This window comes from Microcebus murinus, chromosome 3 (genome assembly GCF_040939455.1).
Source record: "Microcebus murinus isolate Inina chromosome 3, M.murinus_Inina_mat1.0, whole genome shotgun sequence".
Lineage (NCBI taxonomy): Eukaryota > Metazoa > Chordata > Mammalia > Primates > Cheirogaleidae > Microcebus > Microcebus murinus.
In genome coordinates this window covers 4,005,971-4,029,842 of record NC_134106.1, presented here as the reverse complement: position 1 = coordinate 4,029,842, position 23,872 = coordinate 4,005,971, and the positions used below count along the sequence as shown (strand labels likewise).

At 52.3% G+C, this 23,872-nt stretch overlaps 1 long non-coding RNA gene across 1 annotated transcript in view; it reads right to left on the bottom strand.

The window, feature by feature from the left end:
* The window catches only part of LOC105885968 (uncharacterized), a 38,528-nt gene extending 15,200 nt beyond the window's left edge, over positions 1-23,328 (bottom strand). The window contains exons 1-2 of the long non-coding RNA XR_001160891.3: positions 23,039-23,328; positions 1,317-1,394 (exon numbers count right to left, since the gene is read on the bottom strand). This is a non-coding gene — a long non-coding RNA (uncharacterized LOC105885968). The remainder of the gene's footprint in view (positions 1-1,316; positions 1,395-23,038) is intronic.
* Positions 23,329-23,872: the final 544 nt, after the last annotated feature.

Here is a 23,872-nt window from a genome sequence, read left to right as displayed (position 1 = left end):
CAGACCTGACTCCCGTCCCTGGATCTCCGGGCCCAGCACGTTTTCTACTGAAACGCTGCAGAGAGGAGACGGCTCCTCCTGGGTAACCGTGCACAGCCACGGGGAGCAGACGGATTCAAGCCCCACCGCGCGGACACACACTGTCGCTCCAGGGACTCACTGGGCTGGGAGTTCAACCCCGCGGAGTTTGACACCACAGGCGGGGTGGGAGGGTGGGCAACAGAATAACCTGATTTGCAGACAGGAGAGTCTCTTGCCATGCACGTGCTTCCTGCTTCTCTTAAATGTTTCCGTGCTCATGCAGAGCTTCTCCTTTACTCATATAAGCACAGACTGCAGAAAAACTTTACTACCTAAAACTCTGTTGGAAATTGCCAGCATCATTCCAGGGGAGCATTTTGATTCAAGACCACCACGAACATACATGGTACGGTCAGAGGCCTGGCGGAGGCCAGGATGTGGGCCCGGGGCCAGGGCTGCATTTCATACGTGCACATACACACTCAGGCTGCCCTGTCTACAATCCACCTTGACCCCAGGACTAAATATCTAAGTTTCCCCCTGGTGATGTGAGCAGAGACAAGGCCTTTATAGTACTGTGGCTGCGGAAGGGAGTTTAGATTTGCGTCTGTTAATAAATCACTACTTTCTAAACAGCAGTGTGACAACTTGGAGTATTTTTAAATTTTTTATGTGTTCTTTCAGCCTTCATTGAACGCCAACCCTGTGCTTGTGCTCACCGGTCTCTTTTGCCCTAATAACCCTGCCATGGCACATATGTGCGATGTGGACTCTTCGCTCTCCTGGGAGGATTTTAACACGGAAAGCATCTCCCTGTTGGGAAAAGGCGAACACATTCCATGTCTCCCAGAGTCCAACCCAGTTCGAAACAGGAGTGAGGCTTCCTCAGACTTGTTTTTCCCTTCTGCCCGAATGTCCTTTGTGAGACAAAGCTCCAAGGATGGAAATTAGCCGCTTCTGTCCTGAGAATCTTCCCAACCCTCCTCTTTCAAAGGGATTGTCCGGCGGGGTCTGGGACGGCCACAATGCGGACACGCACGGCTGGCCGGGCCTCGCTTCAGTAGAGAGGCTTTCAAAACGTGCTCCGTGGGCCTGAGAGAGCTCTCTTCTCGGAGGTTTAGGCCTGGGCCCGGGACTGCTCAGGGCAGCACGCAGGGACTGTTCTCTTCCAGATTTAAGAAGACCCACAGGCATTGGAAACATGGAGAATTCAAAACCCGTGTTGTCCAAGGGACAGGGGAGAGGAAAGAGAGAGAGAAGGAGGCAGAGGAAGAAATTTGTAACAAGAAGGTCACCTCCACTCAGAGGGGAATCCTGGAAACGTCCCTCCTCCAGACATCAGGGTGGGTCCAGTTGCCAATAATCCTTTCTTCCTGGAAAATAAAATCCAAGTGGTTAGCAAATGCCAAGATGAATAAAGAAAATGAGCTGAATAAGCGGCCAGCCGGGCCGGGCTACCCGGCGGGCGTGTGCCAGGGAGCCCCAGGTGCAATCGCCAGCTCTTTAGGGCTGCAGGGCGCCGCTTCTCTGCTCGAAAACCCAGCCATCGCCCGGAGAGTCAGATCGATTGGAGCCCACCTTTGGTGAGAGCGATGCTATGACTGCGGTTGTAATTTATGCGCAGAAATGCTGCGGCGCACGATGATTAAATTATACGCACAAGGCAGGATTTCTAGAGCATGTTCCCCCCTCTGGGTTTCTCGCTTTTATCTATGTTGAGATCAGGTCTGTGAAAATTCGGTGCACGTGGTTTTCAATTGGAAAGAGAGAGTATTTCCACATGTGTCTGTGTATTTTTGAAGGGGAGAGAGCGACGCCACCATTTGGAGATCCAGCCGGGTCTAGGGGGCAAAGGCAATGTGATTATTTAAAAAAAAAAAGAAAAGAAAAGTAGGCAAAGGGGTTTTTCCTGAGACCTGGCGGGGTGAAGCTGTGCGGTATAAATAACGCAAAAACAACAGCACACTGTCACTTAGGTCCACAAACACCAGAGGCTTCACCATGCAGGGGACATGTGCTGGAGGCAGACGCCAAGGTGAGGATATGGGGCTGACCCAGACGACACTCAGCAGCTTGCCTCGTGGCTTTCACTCGCATGCACTTGGCCCCCCTGCCCTGTCCCACACCAGCCACCATCTCTGGGTGACAGCAAGACTCAGTGGCCGGGGGCAACTTGGGCCTCCTTGTGAACTGCTTCCTGGGCCTTGGGCCAGGTGGACAAAGCTAGTCTCCCACGAACCCCAAGGGGCTCCTCTCTCTGCTGTGTTTCTAGTTTCCTGAAGTCACTCAAGAACTCCCTAGCTATTGGATTTGTACTTAGGAATCTTCATTTTGGGTTCCGTGTGTCATAAAATACCCCGTTACTGTCTTCCCCCAAACACCCACTGCTGGCACCCCTGTAAACTGTGTGAGAGAGGGGTGAACATTCTGTTTGCCAAGCTCTTGGAGATCTTCCCTGAAGTGCTTTCCCGCCCTAGTCTCCCTCCTGGGTGAGCTGGGGACAGCACGCTGATGCAGGTCGAGGTCTGCAATCAGCTCTCGGTCACAGGTCACCTTCCTATAGCCACTGGCTCTCAGGGACCTGGTGAATGACACCCATGTCTGTTTCTCTGGGAGATTCCAGAGTTCTTCACAACCATGGTGGGTCCCCTCCCTGTCAAGCCTAGTAAAAAGCCAAGTCCAATTCTCCTCTCAATAGTCTCTCTCTTCAGTGTCACCACTGGCATTGGCTGCTCCTACCTGTCACCCCGCAGAACCTCATGCTACTATCACTTTCTCCCTGGCAGCAACCAGCGTGATCGCTCTCAGCAAACCCAGGCTCTCAAAAATAATAATTGTACCATCTCCTCTTTGCCAGGGAACTTCTCCCCTTGGCCTTGTGACATAAAACCATTAGCAATCACCAACAGCAAGAAAGCACACTCTCGTGGTCACCAAAGGGGGAAAAACACAGCAGCATCTCAGGAATTTGCCTTACACATTTCATTATCACCATTGTGTCTATGTTTAGCCCGGGGGTTCTCGGTCAAGGCCAGGAGGGGAATGGCAAACGGGTCTCTCCTCTCCTTCAACTCCAGGGGTGCAGGGACTTGGGGCCGGGTTGGTGGCCTCGTCTTGTCACAGGTGAGTGATTCGCAGGATATTGGTCTGTGCTTCGGCTTCTCTGGGAGCTCTCTGTCTGCCTCCCGCCTCTCCCCCAGGTAAGACTGCTGGGGGTGAGGTATGGCCCTGCCCGCCCCGGGAGTGGACAGACAGCTCTTCTCTGCAGGAGCACAGAAGGCCTCGTGTGTTCAGAAATCAGCAAAGTGTAAGACAGTGAGGTCTCAGCTCTTAATCTCAATTCTCGTCATCAAATCATCTTATATCAGCTACAAGAATCACCCCCAATATTGCATCGAAATTTCTCCTCTGGTAGCACATTCCTTCTCTGCACAGTGAAGAGTTGGCATGGCCCTCACCTTGATAACCATTACCTCAGGCACCCTGAGGGCAAGGGGAGATGCAGGAGGACAACAAAGCCCGCTAACGTGATCTGGGGTGTCCTGGCAACGGAGTGACGCTGCAGGAGGCCTGGACATCATCCCCTTCTGAGACCGGACAGCCTAAGCGGAAACCAGGGACATGCATCGGGCACAGAGCGGGCAGCAGAGCTGTCTCCATAAATCACAGCCCGCAGGCCTTTTACTGTGTCGGCGTAACCCGGCCGTTAACCATATTTAATTACCATCTACAGCGAGTTCCGCACATCGTTACCGTACTGGCCATTTTTCAGGGATCCTCGTTAGCACGGGGCCAGCGCACACAATGGAAGCTGTGACAGGGCACCGGCCAGGGGAGCGCTGCAGAGAGGGGCTCTCGCGGGTCAGCGGCTCTGGAGGAGACCCGCAGTGCGCCCTGGGCTCGCCCCGCTGCAGTGCACGAGGCGAGAGAAACAGGCCGCTGTCCGCGCTGGCTCCTCTCTGTGTGCGTCAGTCCCTCACACACTGTCCCTGGCCGGGACAGGAGAGATCTGGCCACCACCACAGCCCCCACCTGGAGATCCCGAGTGTAGCACCTCACCGTGGACACTCGCAGTGACACCGAGTCCAACGGCAGGTGTACTGTGCCCCCGCCCAGTACCAGGTGCTGTGTTAGGGCGTCGGGATTCCAGGTCGGCTCAGACACAGTCCCCAGGGACCTTACAACCAGGGGACAAAGCTCACAGAGACAGGAGACATTCCAGTCCAGCCCACTTGCTTTATACTTCAGTGACTCTATTTTTAGTGCTGTCATTACCTTATTTTTTTCTTAAATCCTGTTGTTGAAATTTGGGCCGCATTACTTTCTCCCTTTAAAATGCTTTTTGAATGATCAAAGGTCCACTTTGAACTGTCGACTGTCTGTAGGTCCTCAGAGGTGGATTCTCTGTTCCCCCTCACGGCGCTGCCTTCCCACGGGAGCTCACCTCCCTTAGGAACCGTCCTTCCCGCGAGCCCCAGAGCCGCCCTGAGTTGTACAGGCGTCTGGACTGAGGCGGTGATTTTTTTTACTGGGCTGAGTGGATTGCAATCAGTTCCAGATCACCTCTTACGTTAAATTCTTGCCAAGACTCCCCCGAACAACACAGGCAGTGAGAACGGAGGTGCACACACAGATGGCCACGTTTGGTGCCCAGTTCGTCTGTGCGACTTCTGTCCCAGACCCAGCCCATGACCAGCATCGGCTTTGCGCTGCGTTCCCTCACACGGAAGGCTGAGCACTGCCCGTTTCTGTTCAGAGACACGATGACTCTATCCCGTTCCAGACTTTGCAAGGCTCTCGGTTCTCACACACGTTGCCGCGAGCTCCGTGAACACCCCCTGCCCCCATCACTGAATTCTAATGAACTGGTTCATAAGCCAGTAGCCAAAATAGCATCTTCCCCAAAACGCACTGCAGGAGTGTGACCTCAAGGACCGTAAGACACAGAAAGTGCTCTCGGTGTTCGCGGAAGAAAAGGCGTCTGTCGCTATCACAATTCCTCCACTAACCAGGTGAGTCCCGGAGGACGGGACCGAGAGGGAGCCAGGCCACGCTCCTTGCACCTGCCACGCCTTGGTTCAGAGCCACAAGTGCCACTGCCCAGGCCGAGCTACGCTAATGCTCAGGTGTTTACCCTCCTTACAAGTGAAGCGAGGACCGTAAGATGACTTCAAAGGGTTGTTATAAAATAACACATGTGAAGCATTCACGAGGATATCTGGCATGACAGGTGCTTGGAAAACTGTAGCTATTAGTATTAGTATTGCTGTAAATATAAGATTCATAAAACCCAGCAATGACACCATTGTGAGACAGTCTTAATAACATGTATCAGAGGATGCTAATAACGTGCAACGGTTCTCCCACATGCCACTTGCAGGACCAGAGAGCGAGACACGGCTGCTGGCATCCTCCTCAGCCCCAGACAGCGTCATGTTAGACACACGGGTAACTGGAAGGGCTACTCCATAGGTTTGTCACTCTAAACAAATACGAGTGTTCAAGAAATGCAATCGGTGATTCAGACCATGGCCCAGAATACCTGGTCTTGGCTTTGCGGATGTTTGCGGTGCGGGGGCTGCCTGTGTGCCAAGTCCCCGAGAGCGTTTCTGTGGCACATGTGGTCTGTTCTGCCCGCAGTGCCGCATCTGTAGCTGAAGCCCGACCAGCAGGGTCTGTGATGCTATGACAGGCTGAATCCCACGAACAGAACACAAGCGCAGGGAATGTTCATACCGACTGCAAACGGGCTGCTGGGAGACGTCGTGGGGTGAGGGTTAACGGGTGCACACGGAGTGTGGGTTAGTTAGAGAGACTAACTGTGCCGGGAGGGTGGTTGAGGCTGGCTTAGCCTTAGACTCCCCTAGAGAGTTGCTTTCCCCCCAAATCTCTCATGTCTGGGCCTTTCCTTAGACCCAACTGAGCCAGAATCTCCTAGGTTAGAATCCAGTTATGTGAGTTTCACACCAAGGATCCTGCTCTGAACTCTGGATGGAGAACCACTAACGTGAACAAAGCCCCCATTTTGCACATGGGAGACGAGATCGGGATGGATAACGTCATTTGCCATGGTCACCCAGCTCACTGGTGTCACAGCTGGCTGTGGAACCTGTGGACTTTGACCCCTGTTCTGAAGAAGTTTCCATAATCCCAGCCGGCTGGAAACAGCGTAGAGCTCGGAGAACCGAGTCCTGCAAGTGTGCAACCTGGCGAAGTCCAGTCTTTGGGTGGCAGCGGAGACCAGCGAGGAAGGAAGGCCTGGGGTGGGGCTCTGCATCTCGTTTTTAGGAGGAGAAGCCCCCACTTCCAGGTGGCTCAGGAGGTCGTGGCCACGTGGAGGTGCGGCCGAGGCTGGGCAAGGCGAGGGCAGGTGTCCTCAGGACGGCTGCTGAGCAGAGCGGTGGGCACAAGCCTGCAGCCCTCTCTGACTCCTTCCTGAAAGACTGAGGGTCGTCAAAGAATATAACTGTAGCCACCAGCATAGAAACGTCCCGGATTCCTCAATTCATGGGCTGTGACAGACAGAAAGGGCCTCGGAGGATTCGGATGCTGTATTTGCCCATGAGGCCTCCAGTTCTGTGACCTGTTCATCACACAAAATCATGGCCAGGTCTCTGTGCAGCCCAGCAGGCCCTGTAGTCACTGCGCGTAGATGAGGATGGACAGCACCCTCTGCCCCGAATCACGCAGCCTCCCTGGCCCCGTCTGGGAGCAGGTTTGTGACAACACGCTCTGGGCCACTGGGGTCAGGACGGCCTGGGTCTGTGTTCCCATGCGGACTATTGGATCCGCCCCAACGGTACTGACTCCAAGGGAAATCAGCTCTGCAGGTGACGTCTAGGTACCTCAACATCCAAAAAAAACGCAAGGTAAGACCTCTAAGCTCTGCAATGTTTTGGTGCTCCATTGCAGAACAGAAAGTGTAACGCGTACGAATGGCGGATTTGAAAGTGGCAGCAGTTCTTTCACTGAAGAATCGCCAGTTGAGTACCCACCATAAACCAGCCACTGCTCACTATGCTGGGGACAGCCGTCAGCAAGACAGCCAGGTTCCTGCTGTAACAGAATATATCCAGACAGTCACGGGAGGCCCTGGGAAGCCAGGACGGGGGTTAGGGATCCTGGGTGCTGGCGTGGGCGTGTGTGTCAAGGCCAGAAGCGAGTGGATGTTGGAGAAGAATGACTCTTAGCAATGCCCAGAGCACGGCATGGTGGTGCACACCTGGAATCCCCACTACTCGGGAGGTGGGAGGATCACTGGAGCACAGGAGTTCAAAGGCAACCTGGGCAATATAGTGAGACACTATCTCAAAAAAACAAAAGATGAAACAAAAACAAAAAAGCAAAACGCAATGCCCCGGAAGGCCAGGCGCTCCTCAGAGGCAGTGGTCATGGAGCCGCGTTGCCGTGGATACAAAGAGCATCTGATTATTTACAGGAAGGCTGCTAGATGGTTCTGAAATGCTTTTGTCCTAAAGGTGGAGACCTGGCCAGACCTAATCCCTCTTGGCTGGGGTGGCTAACCCTCTACTTGTATGACCTTTTTGGGGTAAGAATGCAACCTCAAAAAAAAAATGTAAAATAAGGCAAAACCATGGAGAAAATAATCAGTGGTTTCCAGGGGGTTGAGGGGCTAGGGGTGGGGGGAAGAAGGAATAAATACAGGTGGAGCACAGAGGATGATAGGTCAATGAAAGGAGTCTGCGGGATACCACAAGGGTGCACACGTGTCCTCATGCATTTGTGCAAATGCACAGAACATGCAGCACGGAGACCTAGTGTAAACCACAGGTGCCGGGTCCGTGCAGGCTCATCAGCTGGAACAAACGCTGCTCTGCTGGGGGGGGGGTGCCCACAAGGGAAGAGGGCACGGGGGGGTGGGGGGTAGGAGGAGGGGGAAATCTTGATACTTTTCTGCTCAACTTTGCTCCAAACCTAAAACTGTTGTAAAAAAGTCTTTCAAAAACAAAAGCATTAAACATTACTGAACTGTTTTTTAATGTGTTGTCCCAGAAAGCATAAACTCTATGGTTTATCAGCAATCAGGTTTGAGAAACGGAGGCTGCACGATTGATCACATGCCGAGGGAGGAGCTTGGGCCGGACGCTCTCCACCGCATCCGGTAAACTCGGAGCAGCCCCTTCTCTCCCCGGGCCTCTCACCACCGACCAGGAGGGGTAGGAGGGCTGCCAGGCCCCCTGCTTCAAGCTCTGGTGCTCTGGGACAAGGCTCAATGCTGCTGAGAAAAGAAATCAGACTCTCACAGGCTGCAAAAGCAGCACAGTCTGCACAAAACCGTAAAAATGTCCTTTTTGGAACCTCACAGCCAAGCACATGCAAGAGCTTAGGGTCGGTAACTCAGCGTATGCGAAGTTCGTAAATTAATGTAATAGGAGGCCAGAGAACATCTGTTCCACAGTGCCCAGAGGATTCGGATTCGGATATTTGAGAAGAGGCTCTGCACATACTAACGCCGGCCCGGGAACACGTGAGCCGTATTCGCAGCGAGAGGATCCCACGTCTAACTCCACACCTCTGCTCCCAGAGGGCTGGGATCGCGGCACAGACTCTGCCAAAGGAAAAGCTGCTCCCGGGAGGGCCCTGCTACGGAGTCAGAGCCAATCGGCCTGTCCTCCCCACTGTGGGCTCCACCCGCCGGCCCGGTGCTCTTGATCGGCAGCCCCTGCCCACCTGGGGCCTGGCAGGTGCCTGTCGCCAACGGGCAGGGCCTCTGCAAAGCCACTGCTTGGTTACTGTTCCTGGTCAAATCCCGTGGTGGGCTTGTTTGAGGAAATTTTGCTTAATCTGAGATCAAAGAAGCACTTTCTTCTCCTTCTTTAACAAACCATACCTTGGAGAGACGTAAAGCATAACAAAGTTCACATAGGGACCATTAAGTAGTGATATTTACCTCCCACTTGAAATGATGTCCTGAGCCCATGTGCAGTGGTCCTCTTAGCCCACGGTCTGCAGGTGAAGTGGCAGCGTCACCTGAGGAGAGCTGTAAACAGGTGCGTGGTGACTGCTGCCGCACCCTCATGGCCCAAGAGCGAGGAGGAGGTGACTGTGGTGAAGGCTGAACTGGCTTCTGACACCCCAGGCAGATAAAGCGCTGTCTCCCAAAGCATAGGCTTGGATGCTGGTGGCTTTTAAAAACTACGGTGTCTTGTCTGATGTTTCAAAAGAGTGCTAGGCACTCTGGGAGGTGAGGTGGGTGGATTTTTTGAGCTCAGGAGTTCAAGACCAGCCTGAGCAAGAGCAAGACCCCATCTCTACTAAAAGTAGAAAGAAATTAGGTGGACAACTAAAATATATAGAGAAAACTAGCCGGGCATGGTGGCACATGCCTGTAGTCCCAGCTACTCGGGAGGCTGAGGCAGGAGGATCGCTTGAGCCCAGGAGTCTCAGGTTGCTGTGAGCCAGACTGACGCCACGGCACTCTAGCCCAGGCGACAGAGTGAGACATTGTCTCAATAAAAAACAAAAAACAAAAAACAGTGCTGGGTGTCCATCACCCCAAAGGCAATTTTCAGGGACCCAGAGCTTAAAGCTCAGCACTTGGATGCCACGCTGTGTGGGGGCCTTCTCAGGGAAGCTGGCCAACACCCCCACAGCCTCGAAACAGAGCAAGCACCACGACAACAAATGACGCGGTGCAGGGACAATTCTCTGCCCTGGGAGCCAGAGGGAAACGCAGAGAGATTCAGTTGCTGACTTCCCTAAGCGTCAGGCCCCGCATCTATTATGGGAAAGATAAAAGTACCTGCTTTATAAAGCCCTTTGTGAGAATTAGAAAATCCCTGTAAGCAAATGGCATCAGGAAGTATAGTAAGTTTTAAAGGACCACTGGCTACCACTACTGTTACTACTATAACCACGACCACCGTGCAGATACCAGCAGCTGTCCCTGCCAAAACCCCACCAAGAACCTGGCATCTGAATCCCTCCCTGGGCTTCACCCTGTCGCTCTCTCTGAATGGTCCCCTTCATCGCCTGCCCTGGAAGTCGCTTCAGAGTGAGCTTTGAGCACGAAGGAAAAGGAAAGCCCAGCCTCTCTGCTTCCTCTACATCCCCAATGTCCTGCCTCTCACCAGGAGTTTCCCTTCCTGATTCCCTGCCTCCTGTCCCCCTACCTTCCCCTGGGAAGGATGAGGGCAGGATAAGCACAGGAGCAAGGGTGAGGACAGGGAAAGACACAGGGACAAGCTACTTTATTATAACAGAGGTAAACATGCTCACAACTACACGGAAGTTTAGGTTTGCATTCAACTGTTCAGCTGCCTGATGTAATTTGATCTCCCCAGCCCTGTGCTATGCTTACTAATATTGTGATAACCATTCTTGGACAGCTAACTGTTGGATTTGTGAAGCTGGAAATGGATTTAGAGGTGACTGAGGAAATTCGGACAGTGACCTGCCTTTTGGCCACACTGCTGGGAAGAGACCACCGTTGGGAAGCCCAAGTCTTGGGGCTTCCCACAGTTCCACATCTGAAGGGAGGCTCAGCCCACCAGAAAGAAAGGTGGGAATCCAGGCGGACGGACAGAGGTTGGAAAAGACGTCGCTCACTGTCACTCCTGTTTCCATGGTGACTGACCTGGAGAAGCCAACAGCATGGAAGTTTCAGGACAGGGGTGCACACAGCCACCTACACAAGAAATACCAGAGGACCCAGCTCTAGCACTTCAACGACCAAGCCACAGTCCCCCGACACGCGGGACCTCTCCCAAGAGCAGCTTGCACGGTGACGCTAGCTGCATGTTTGAAGACGTTTTGGGGCACGTTGGCCAACAGCAACTGTGCATGACTAACTTCAGAAACCAAGTAGCTGTTTGCTGCCTGACTGTAAATTCACTGGCTCCATAGGATGATGTTGCCTTGTTCACTCGGAGACATCAAACCAAAGGCTGAACAAGAGGGAATGAGAAAACAACACTGAAAGGATCATGCGAACATTTCTTTATTTGATAAAAAAAAAATATTGTGCACAGACGGGGCAGGCATAGGGTCTCGCTATACAGATGAGCTCGGGAGTGAGCTGAACTCACCTGGAATCTGAGCTCTGTCACAGCTGGATCTATGGTCTTGGACTGGCTGCTCCCCCTCAGGTTCCCAATGCATGTGTCACTGCCTGTATATTGAGAGTAATAAACGTCCCCACATACAAATCTGCCCTGAGAATTAAAACAATGGCACGAGCAGGTGCATTAGCACAGAGTCTCACACATCCTGAGTGTTCAAAAATTGCCCATTATCATTATTTCATCGATGAAATACTCCGATGTGTTAAACAGAGTATTTAAATTTAATTTGAATCTTCAGATTAAATAATCAGACAAAATCATACAAAATTTCACAGAAAGGAAGCTGAGGCCCAGAGACATTGGGCTATTTGCCTAAAAACGCACAGCATCCATGCAGCACAATTGTTAGTTAACAAGACCCCATATCTTTCACTACACCAGTTTTTCCATTGTAAAAAAACAAACACTTTTAAGAGCCAAGAAAACCTCATGCTTAATAAAGATATTCTATGCAGGACCTAGGAAACCTAGATTAACCCTCAATATTTAGTTGCAATGTTCTCATTTTCAATGTTATCATTTTGTGATTGTCTAATTAAGCAAATGGGCTCACTACAAGCTAGAGTCAGGTGCTCATTCAATTCCCGCCTGTAACTTCTTTTCAAGCTTGTTTACCTGGGAAGCCATGTGTAACTAAAGACAATTCCCACAGCAAGTGGGAGGAGATCGGGAGGGAAGAGGGTTCAGTGTAGTATTTCTCCAAACTGTGTCCAAAATCTCCAGGCCCCTGAGGTTTAATTACTGCGTGCAGCCTCCTGTTGCGGGGTGGGGGTGGGGCGGGGACGGGCGCTGGGGGCGGGGAGCTGGGGGTGGGGGTGCAGGTTGACAGATTCCCATTCCCCACCCACACGCTGGAGAAAGGCAACCAGGCACCAGAGACAAAGAGGGGCAAAGCTTACATGCCTGGAGGGAGTCTGCATTCAGTTTGGGATTTGAAATGGAACTTTCACCTTTTCCAGCAAATTCCATGTATTCGAAAGATTTAACTTTCTCTCCACCCCCTCCTGGCCAAGCAGGAAGGAGAATTGCCGGGCTTATTTTTAGCAGAGTGTGAGCTGGAAACCCCTTCTGAACCTACCAATTGTTTTTTGTTTTGTGGCCAGTCACTGCCACAAAAGGGGGCCCACCCTCGCCCCAGTATTCAATTAACCCTGTGTGTGAGCAGGGGATTGGAGGTTGTTCAGGCCCCATTCACAGGATTCCCGAGGGGGGCTTTTTTAAAGGATTCTTCTTAACAAAGGTTGCCAAACTCAGTGCTTTTTTTGTTGTTGTTGCTTGGCTCTGGCCTATTGTTGCCTCCAAAGCAACCTTTTCCACTTAATTGGGACTTTAGAATTCCGTCCCTATTGTATTTGTACATAAGAAACAGCCTGCCTAGGTGCCATGTAAGTGTATGAACATGAGCGTCTCTGCATTTGGTGGTTCCAAGGCCATTTAACCGCGCATGTGTGCCCACTGATGTGAGTTACACTGATAAAAATAATCATAAAATGAGAACCCCAACAAATAACGAGTTTCCGCATATGGAGTTCCCATCATGCGTCAGGCACTGTAATCGATGCTTTGTGTGTTTTGTTTGCAAGGTCACAATTAACTCTGCTCTGCGTGTTACAGGCTGGGGCCCTCACGTTGGGGAGGACAGGAGCCGCACTCGGGCTCGGCGCAGCCGGGCTGGCGGCAGGCACTGGCTGTCTCCACTCTGCCCGGCCACCAGATGCTATTTATGACACTCTTGGTTCTGCTCAGTTATCAGTTCCTCTGTTGTAGCTCCTCAGCATGATTGGAAATCCCAACTGTGAACAGAAGAGAGATTAAAATATCTCTTTGGATACACAGTTAAAGACACAAGCGCCTAGAGGGGACAGGCAGAAAATGCAAGCAGCGTGTGAGCTGGCCCCAGTGCCAGACAGCAGGGAATGGTGAGGCCTGCGGAAAACCAGACAGGGCCCACCTCTCCAAGAGATTGGCATTCAGGCTGGTTTCAGTTGTTTATTTTTGTTACCACAAAGCCAACCTCAAAAGATAGCTCTGTGTCTGGGCTGGTGACTGGGCCTCCCTGGCGAGAGAGTTGTCCTCTGTGGACGGCACCAAACCTGTGACTTCCAACCACGTTCCTCCCACGGACATAGAACTTGGCGTGGCCTGCACGGGGTTTTAAAAGTCGGGTGCCGTGTTTAATTCAGGATCCCTGGCTTCCCCTGAGACTCTAGCATGGAGCCCATCTGTGTCCCCTGGTACCAATCAGCATCCTAGTGGCATGGGCGGGCCCACACTGCTGAACCACACCTGGCCTAGGCCACTCGTGTGGGTCAGCTGCTGGGCTGGGGGCTACTGGACCTGCCACGGCTGTGCCAAAGGGACCAGGCTGCCCAGGGACCACTTTTCTTCACTCAGGTCTGGGGTGGCAGGCCCCTCCCTCAGCCTGTCCACACAAATATATGCACACACTGAATTCACACCCTGAGCGCGGCAGACGGTGGTTTATACAGCCAGCACAAGGCATGGTGACCCAGGGGCGTCAAAACATCCATTGACAGATTTTAATCACAGACAAAAAAGACAACAGTTACAGTGGGTAAAAGAAGGTATTTTCCATGTCCCTCTGTCTGCATTGATCATGGGGGAGCATGGCATTGTACCTGTGGTTAAGGTACAACACAATGTGCAAGTGGCCTGTAGAGGTGCCTTTTGCCATATGTTTAAATGAAACTGAGAAAAAGGGAAGGTTGTCTGTTCTTACACACCTAGCAAACTACGCAGGAAATGCTTCCACCTGTCATGGAAATCAAGCTCCTGTCCACGATCAGTACAGCATGGACCCCCTTGGCCTCCCCAGTTCCCCTTCTGTGACTAGAATAATGTCTTAGACATAGAGGGGCTGACGTATGTTAGTCGATGAATCAGGCATTTGACAACTAAATTCAATCTGGATGTTTTATACCATTTTATAAAGTGTCATACTCACGATGCAGTTGAAATACTTCAACTAATTGGAACTTAGCCTCAAGCAATCTTACCTATCAGTAAAATGGCCAAAAGCCACAAAATAGGAAGATAAATAAGATACAAAATAAAATAAATAGGTAAAGCCTCTTTGTATCAGTTGAAGTGGAAGATAAAGGAAAAAAAAAAAAAACCCTGCTATAAACGCCACATCCTTAGCTTTCTCTAGGACTTTCTACATCCTCACTTGAGTCCCATAGTTTTTAATTTACATATATATATATATATATATATATATATATATATATCCACCTTCCTTAATTATCTTCCTAGTTCTCTCCACATTAGAAGCAAAACACTCAGACTAAGAAACATTGCTATTATAGGGAAATGCACCTACAGTCAAAGAAACAAGAGCTGACAACTTTCAGGAAAGAAAAAAAAGATAAAACATTAGACACCCAAACTATCTAAGGCTCTTTAAAATAGTAGACAACCTCATTGTGGAAGCCTGAAAATATCCTTATACTGTGTCACAAGTTACGTTGTTTGCTCTTTTTAAGAGGAAAGAAAATTACATAACACATTTTAAAGGGTCTATATACAAAATGTTCAAAGCATTAAAAAGTTGAGATGCTTAGCAAATAAGTGCTCAGCCTTCTGGGCCGTACTTGCGTTCCCACGTTGACTCATTGTTTCCTGAGGATGTCAGGTGCCTGATGCCAGTCTACTTTCAGTTGTTAAATCGCTTTTGTCAATGAAATTGTGGAAGCTGTGTAAGAACTGGCATGGCATGGAAACCGGGATTTGGCACTCACAGCCCCTGGGTGGCTCGCAGAGACCCCCTCTCTGCAGGGGTGCTGCCTGTACCCCACGTGTCAGCAGTGAGCGTGTCTCCTTCAGCCTTCTCTGCCCACTGTAGTCCTCCTCGATGCTTCCAATGAACCTGCTCTGCCATCCAGGAGCAGATGTGAGCACAAACCGCATCAGGAGTTCAAGGTCAATTTGAGCGGAGATCTAACCTCACACATACACAGCCCCCCAGTGAGATGGCCTTGCCTTGGCTCCACCTCCTCTGGGATCTCGTTTGCGCAGCGTTTTCCCTTTTCACCAAGTCCTCGGCTCCATTCTAGGGGTGGAGACTGCTCTTGGAACAGGTGCGTTAACCGAGCATCAGAGGCAATTTCTTACTTTCTCAAGGCCCCAGAGCTTGTAGATTGCAGAAGCAGAAGTTGAACAGGTTATTTATTTGACCCCAAATTCTACATCTTTTTAGGGACCCCAAAACTCAGTAACATTAGGCATAATTTGTCACCTGTGTTTGAGTGTGATAAGGAAAAAGATGATGCTTGGAACAAGAAGCAGTACCCCAGGTTGTTTGCAGAGTTCTCTAGAGCTTGGTCAGCAAACTTACCCCGCAAAGGGCCCGGTGGTCAGTGTTAGGTTTATAGGCTGTGTGCTTCTTGTTGCAATGACTCTACTCTCTCTGCTGCTGTAACCTGAAAGCAACCACAGATGACACCTGGACAGGTGGGTGTGCCCAGTGAAACTTCAGCTGTAAATAGGCAGTGTCTGGCCTTAGCCTGCGGGCTGCAGTCTTCCCACTGCGGCTCTAGGGTTTGCTTTCCTGCAGTGCAGAGCGGGAGAGTTGCAGAGGCTGCTTCATGCCTTTACACTACAGCGTGAACTGAGAGAGGCTTCCCTTGGGGAAGACCAGCTGAATGTCGGGGAGAATCCTACGCAGGTTTCTCAGGGTCACTCACATTTTCCTCCCCAAATTCCCGAATGTGAGGTGCCTTGGCTTGTGCAATGCAGGGTTTTAGATGCAGCACGATCTAACACAATTGCAAGCACAGGTGAGAGGCGCAGGCTCTGCAGAGGAGGGTGGGGTGGTGCCACCTGGTTTAGAGAGGCCGTGACAGCCTTGCCCATGGTAGGAGAGGAGCCGCGGGAAACAGAGAAGAATGCTGAGCCCAGACTGGGTCAGGAGCAGGGAGTCGCCCTAAGGAACGCGAAGCTGCTCCCATGGGGGAGCATGGACACAGGTGAGCTGTAGGGGAGGGGCGGGCATGCCGAGTCAGCCCGAGGAGAGAACAGTAGCGTGCGCGCAGAACTGCACGCAGCTCCTTAAAATGTGAACGTTGAGGCAGGGAATGACAAAAACGAGGCCCGAAAGGCAAGCGAGGGCCTGGTATGCCACACAAAGCTCTCTGATTCCATCTCGGTAGAAAAGGCCATTCAGGGGTTCGCCCTGAGGCCTCATGTGGCCTCCAACTCTGAGCCCCAAAGCCAGGCTCCGGCGAGCCCCCTCGGGAGTGACTTCCTGTCTGTGCCATCCCCGCTTCTCCGGCAAGTGCGGGAAGGGATCCTTTCTGCTCTTCCTGGACTGGCCCCGTCCTCTGGCGCCGTCACGATACTGGCTCTCCTGGAAGCCAAGCTCTGGCCTGAGTCCCCGCCAGGTCTGGCTGCTCAGTGCCCGTACCCTGCGCCAGGCCGATTAAAGAAACTTGGCCCTGGCAGCTGAGAGCTGATCCAGTGGGACAGCTTGGGGTCCTCGTCCTTTATCCTCTTGGGGACAAGAACCTTCTAGCCTATGGTGACCACTGGGTCTGCCCTGGACTCAGATTACAATCATCTAGGAACTGAAACGGAGCCTTTCCTGGGCACGTCCCAGACCAATTTCTTCCCAACTTGGAGAAAAGGGACCCCTCAGTCTCACTCGGGCCACCTGTGTGCACGCAGGGCTGAGGCCCCTGCCCCAGCGTGCCGTGCTCCATGCCAGGGAGGCCAGTCTCCAGGCCTTGCTGGGCCCCTCGCTCCGCCTGTACCTGGAGCTGCTTGTTCCAGGAGAGAAGCGTGGTGGGGGGGCAAGACCAGAGCTTCTCTGACCTGACGGTGCATACACGTCACGCGGGTCCGGGGAGCTGGTGCCTGGGAGTCTGCGTTTCCCACAAGCCCCGTGGGGGTGCCCATGCTGCCGGCCTGTGGACCAACCTTCAGGACCAAGGCACTGGACCAGCACGAGCTCCCCAACAGCAGCCCCTGGTTACACGTGGGCTGAGAGAGGGTCCCCTCTGGCCCCGGGGGCCGGCCCTGCCAGCGAGCAGCCTGCTTTGCATACCCCACAAGCATCGATGTGTACTTTGTGTGCCAGAATGTACAGAAAGCGGGAAGTCCTTACGTCTGGAAGACACTTTGGGCCGAGCGGGAGACCTGGGCAATCTGAAAATGGCAAGAAGACAGGCAGGAGCCAACAATTCTAAATATTCAGGTGAGAAGGGAGCTGCGAAGTGTTAGGAAGGCCACACCCGTGGGCGCTGGAGAGCCCAGGGTGGCTTCCTGGAGCAAGTGCGAGCTGGGGGCGGGCCTGCAAGAAGGAGGAGGGTCTGCTTCGGAGAAGATGAGAGTAGAAAGGAGCATGCTAGGAGTGCGAATCCTATTCCAACGGCTTTGCCAGCCTTCCCTGTGCAGCACTGCTGGGATCACTACTCGTGTTGCACTTGTAGACTTGCATTTTTATCTCTGCCACCCTACGGTGTACTGTTCTGTTTAGGTTTTTGCTTGTGCCGGCAGTGCAGCATGAGATGTTCTTCTCTTCTTTCTTGTACAGCTTAACAAACTCCTATGTATCCTTCAAAACCCATTTTAAATCATGCCCTATCTCAATACCGTTCCCTCCCTAACCATCCACCGCAGGCAACCTCGGTGGTTTTTCCGTCCCTGCTCCTGCCGGTGCCAGACCTCGGCTCTGCGCTAGAGTCCTTATTTGCAGCAGGAATAGGCAAATTATGCCATAGTCGGCAGAGCTCTTTATTCAGATCTTTTAAAATAAAAATCAACTAAAATAACATAACATAAATCATTTTCCTGTAATGAGATTATATTAGCAGATTTTGGGTAAAATATATGTATATAATATAATAAGTACATGATTTATTATTATGGACCAGTATAACAGGATTATATATTTCAATAACAAATAAAAACTATCTCTACCTAATATGCATCTTTGCTAATAAAAACGTATTAAAAATAAAGTACGTTAATACAAAATAAACACCAAACAAAAATCACTTTAAAAGTGAAGACTCCACTGTAAATATATAATGTTTAAAAACTGTCATTTTAAAGAAGACATTTTAAAGCAAAACATTCATTGCTCAATTCATTTAACAATCTTGATGCTAATTGCATGACAAATGGATTCCTGGCAAGGGAAATTTTCTTTCACTTTGTATTAATATTAGCCAAATTATTATGAGTTCATCCAAAAGCATCTTCGATTTAGGAGTCATGGCAACAACTCTTCACATGGGCTCATTTTCTTTTTTAATTATGAAAAAATATATATATTTTGTCTGCTTGTCCTGATTTTGGTTTTGCTGTGGAAATCCATATTGCCTTTGTCTATTCTAGTTGTAACCACTTTCTGATTTTATGACGGGCTATTCCACAGCATTCACATCGTCTCTTTGGATTTCTTCTCTTGAAAGATTTACAAAGAGATGCGGTCCACGGTGGATCTCCACACTCTGAAAAAGCCAGGAACAGCACCGGCTTCATCTTTAACCCTCAATCAGCAGCCCAAAGCACGACACAAAGCAGCTTGTTATGCGAATGAGGAACTGTGCGTTTCTTTCTTGTGGTCCACCCAGATGATTGTCTCGCACATAGAAAGTGTTCTGGAACCTCCAATGGTACGCTCGTGCCCAGTGCAGGGATAAATAATGAGCACCGGGGAGTTCAGAGGAAGAGGAGACTTCCTCACAGCCTGGAGTGACCCTGGGGAGGGGAGCAGAGAGCACCTGGGCAGAGGCAGGGCCGCCCGCCTGGGGCAGGAGGGTGGGGGTGGCAACGCAGGCTAAAGCCCACCCACCTCACCTGGGCGCCAGGTTGTGGAGTCCACCCGGGCACCCCTAGCCCTCAGAGGCCCTGGTCACCAGCAAGCTTCATCCTCCCGGGAAGGCTCGGTGCGGCTCTGGGCGTTGGCAGTTGAAGATGACTTCTCACTGACACACCGGCTCAGGTGAGCTCTCATCTATAGGAGTGGCCTCATCTCCCTTCCTGCCTGGAAGCTGTGCGTCTGGGGGCTTGTTTGCGGGTCACTAACTGTCGGGGTGGGAAGAGTCAGGGGAACCTGGGTCTGAGGGGCCAGAGGAGAGGACAGCAGCCTGCAGCCTGAGACAGATCAGAGAAGGGGGCCCGGGAGGGGCAGGAGCTCCACAATGACAGATCCTGCAGGGGAGGGCCTGCCCGTGCAGGTAATCGTCCTGGCAGCAGAAGCTCCTTCCTCCACTGCCCCTCGCGAGCCACGGAGAGTGGAGGCGGCTGCAGTGTGGGGCAGCAGGGACCATGGAAGCAGGACGGTGGCTTCCCATCCCACCCTGCCCTAGGCAGCTGTGGGCCCCACCTGTACAGTGACGAATGTCCTCTCTCCCTCACTGTGACGATGGCAGGTGCGAGGTGCGTAAGGACGCGCTCTCACCGTACCTGGCAACCTACGAGAGTGCTGGATCGTCTGAATCCGAATGTCTCCCACTCGCGAATAAAATAAAAAAACTGAGAAAACCAGACGAGGTGGTAAATGTTCACATATGTTAAAAATTGTAAGAATTACCTTCCGTTCTCCCTTTCCCTAAATGCGTCGCCCCCGTCCCGGTACCCCGCTGCTCACTAGCCTCATCCTATCCCTCAGCGATGTGGCCCGTCCCCGCCGATTCTCCACGCCCACCAGGCCCTGCGCGTCCTGCCCACACCTGCGCGGCACCCTCCTCACCACCCTCCGCGCCGCCTCCCTGGCCCGTGTCGCCCTGCGAGAAACCAGTGTGATCTCTCCGAAACAGGAACGGGAGGCTGTCACTGTCCAGGGGCTTCCCAGAACACTTCTCCTAAGACACGAGGCCCTCACCCGGCCCTGCCCCTCCCTGACCTGACTCAGCCTGGGCCGTGCTGGCCCGCCAGCCTTCTGCTCCTCAAACAAGCCCTGCACCGAGACCTCAGGCCCTTTGCACCAACTCCTCCCTCGGCTTGGCCTTTTCTCATCCTGGCGCTTCTCATTCACGGTTCGGCTCAATGCACACCCCCTGAGTAGCCTCTCCTGACTACTTCGTCCAAATCTTACTCCCTCCAGGCCTCATCGGAGTTCTCTGTGAATGCTCATTTGTCTGGCATCGTTCATTTTTGTTTATTTCTTGGTCTAATTTTCTGACCAATCTCCCCTGCCTGGCGGATGAGTCCCCTGAGAGCACAGCCTGTGTGTTTCTTGCTTGTCCCAGTACCGGGGCCCCTTTGGGACAGTGCAGGTGAGCGGTAGGACTTGTGCAGTGGGGAAACGTGGACACACGCAACACCGCTGCCTCCCCCCACTGTGGCCCTACAGAGAAGAATGCCCACTGCTGAAATACCGTGTTTCCCTGAAAATAAGCCCTACCCATAATATAAGCCCTAGCAGGATTTCTAAGCATTTGCGAAATAGCAGCCCTACCCTGAAAATAAGCCCTAGTGATGGGCGTGGCTATGCAGCACATCTGCACAACCCATGCATGTCGTCGAGGAGCGGGAAAGAAGACCAGCAGCCCTTCTCATCTGCCCCGTCGTGACAGCTACTATCCCAGAGGTGACCGGAAAGGTGCGGGCAGCCCCACCAACAAGGTCGGCTCCCCCTGTCAGGTCCCGGCCATCCTGTGTGTGCTGCAAGCTGAGGCTTTGAGGGGAAAATAACACACCCCCTGAAAATAAGTCCTAGGGCGTCTTCTTGAGGAAAAATACATAGAAGACCCTGTCTTATTTTCAGGGAAACGGTATGCTCCACCTTTATACAGTTTAGAAAAATTCATATTTGCTGCTCCCCTCTTTAGCAACCAACCAGCCTTCTACCTGCAGCCGGGCACGCCCCTGAGGACCCTTGCCCTGGTGGCTCCGGCAGTGCCACTCAGGAGGAACGTTTTGCTCAGCCTAAACACATCTCTCTTTTTCATCCACTGGTTTTTAAAGCCACCAAAAAGATTAAAAAAGAAATTGAATCCCTTTGCATCTCTGGCAGATATAGGAACATAAATGCATTAGGCAAATTAATTAACTTGGGTAAACGAGGTATGAACCAGAATCAGAGGCCCTGGAACCCCATCTTAGCTCTGCTGGCCTCAGGAGGGCGTCAGGATCGGGGTGCCTTCACCCTGCCCGACTTGCTCTCTCTGCTCTGGCCCCAGAGCACCAGTGTCACTCGGTCCCGGCACTGTGGCCCCTCTGAGGCCCAGGTCCTGGTGTCTGGGCTCTGGGTTTCTGCTTTGGTCTCCCAGTGGTGGCTGTCCACAAGGTTATAGTCCTTTGGAGGAGCGTGGAACTCGTGGCGGCAGTCTCCTGACCTTTTCCCAGGGGTGCATGCTCCTCCTTTCTCCCTGCAGTTGGACACCGTTCTCCCCCCTGCATGCCAGGCCTCGTGCTGGGCGCCGCGTGTATCTGCGTGTGGACGCCACAGTCCCCGCCCTCAAGGAGCACAGACTAGGGGGGCGGGGAGCGGGTGACTGCCGTACAGCGCTGCGTCACAGGAACAACGCCGGCGTGCCTCCGGGCAGCAAGAGAAACACCTAAGCGAGCTGGAGGAGGCTTCGTGGAGGCGACTGCCACTAAGCTCAGTCTAAACAATGGATACAGGTCACGCAGGTCCCCGGAGGGGGGTTCCAGCTGAAGCAGAGGCGTGAGGAAGAGAAACATCAGAAAGCAAGCAGGAAAACACAGGCAAAGACATCAGGTGGGGGTGGGAGTTCTCTGGAAAGAAGGCGGAAGGAACACAGGGACAAGAGAAGGGAGGTCACAGACTCCAATATCAGCTGACTAGGTGACAGGAGAAAGCGGAACAGACTCCCCAGCAGTGAGGCAGGCCAGGTGGGGGCTAACCAGGACAGCAGCAGGGACCTATTTGCCTTGCACAGAGGCCAGGGGGATGCAACCTGAGAGAATCTGCGGTATACAGACACTTTCCCCCTAACGCCACACCCTACCCCGTGGGTCTGTCATCTCGGAGTCTGGCCCAACGTGGGCATGGCCCAGAGCCACCGTACCCGGGTGGCCATTGTCACAGGGCTTCAGCCAGACTGCTCGGCATATGCCCTCGTCCCAAAGCCCGAGCTTACTCCCTGTCTCCTCCCTGTCCTCAGACCTGTCCTGAGGTCCCACATGACCCAAAGCCAAGGCCACCAGGGCACCCAGTGAGGTGCCCACCAGCAGCCTGAGACTCGGTCCCATCTGACTGATGTCATCACACGACACAAAGTGTCACTCTGCTCACTTTGTAGAGGCCCTGGATGGGCGGCCGACTTCACCGAGATCATAACCTGGGTCTCGTGCTCTTTCCAAGTGTACACCTGTATTTCCTTGTCACCTTTTCTGTCCCAAAGCACCGTGAGCTGATAGGCAGACACCAGGGGCTGTGCCAAAGACTCAGCAAACAGAGGTAAAAAGGACACAATTCTACCCCCTAAGGAGGTCGAACCTGCCCCCACAAATGTGTGCGTCATCATCTTTTCCAGCGAAGGAGGGAACCCCCGAGAGGGTGTGTGATCATCCTCAACACTGCAAGGCTTCCTGGCACCCCTAAGGCAGGTTCTCAACTAGGATTTGGTGCTCCAGACCCCCTTGAATATTCCACTGCCACCATCCCAGTAGGAATCCTCCCTGGGGACATGCTAATCAGACCTGGAGCTGCAGCCGGCACATCCGAGAGTCCAGCGTCTCTGGAATTCCGCGGCTGGAGCTGGAATTCCTTGGCAGCTGCATCCTCTCTGAAACCGTCTCCCGGATTTGAGAGGGGGGCTTGTGATCAGCCCGGCTTTCGCTTTTTAAAAAGAATTAGGGAAATGACGAGAGACACTCGGCAATCAATCTGTCTGACTGCAGAGGCCAGCCCCTGCAGACTGACTTTTCCTCGAGCACACAGCAGAGCCCCGGACCAGACAGACAGCCAGCACCTGAGTCCCCAAGCCTCGTCTCACCTGAGCAGGGCTTCCTTTGTCAGGCATCGGCGGGCTCCCGGCCGCGAGAGTCCTGTGCTTCCAACCAGGCTTGTCTGGGAGGCACCAGCGCAGCTCGTAATTTCCCCTGGTGAGGCAGTTGTCAAGAGCATCCCTGGGAAACTGCAAAATGAAATCCGGCTTTGGGAACCCTCTGTGAGGCTGCCGGGGGACGCTTGGCACCGCCTGGCGCCACCAGCCGCGTCCAGCTCCAGCCAGACTGCTGACCTGGCACCGGCGCTGTGTGATATGACTCGCTCGCGTGGGGACGCTTTAACTGTCTCTTCCCCAAGCTCGGAGCTCACCCTTGGGTCTCTCTCACAAGCATCTTCCCGCGATGCCACTGTTCCGACGCCCCAGGCCACTCACCGCCAAGGTTCCGGCCACTCTGGGGCTCACAACCCAACTCCCGCACAACGTGCCAGCCAAGGATGCATCATTTTGAGCAAGGTGATTATTAATCCCAAGGCTTCTGGTTACGTCCCTCTCGTTTATTGGTGAAGCCAATTAAAATATTTTTAAGCATGAAGATATTTATGAAGATTCTAGTGTTTTTCTATAAATACCTATCGATCGAAGTCATTTTATTAAAATAAAAAAAAAAATCCGGCCAGCATTCCCTCATTCCTGTATAAATGTCGTTCTCATTTAATTTATATGACTTTAAAACTCTGTATGGGAAGGATGTGACTGACTAGGGAAACATGGATATTAAAAAAAAAAAAATTGTAACTACCTAAGAAATTAGTAGTGTGCATTAGAATACGCATTATGGTGTTGGGAGAAGGCAAGAGACACTGAAGAGGAGCGCAGAAC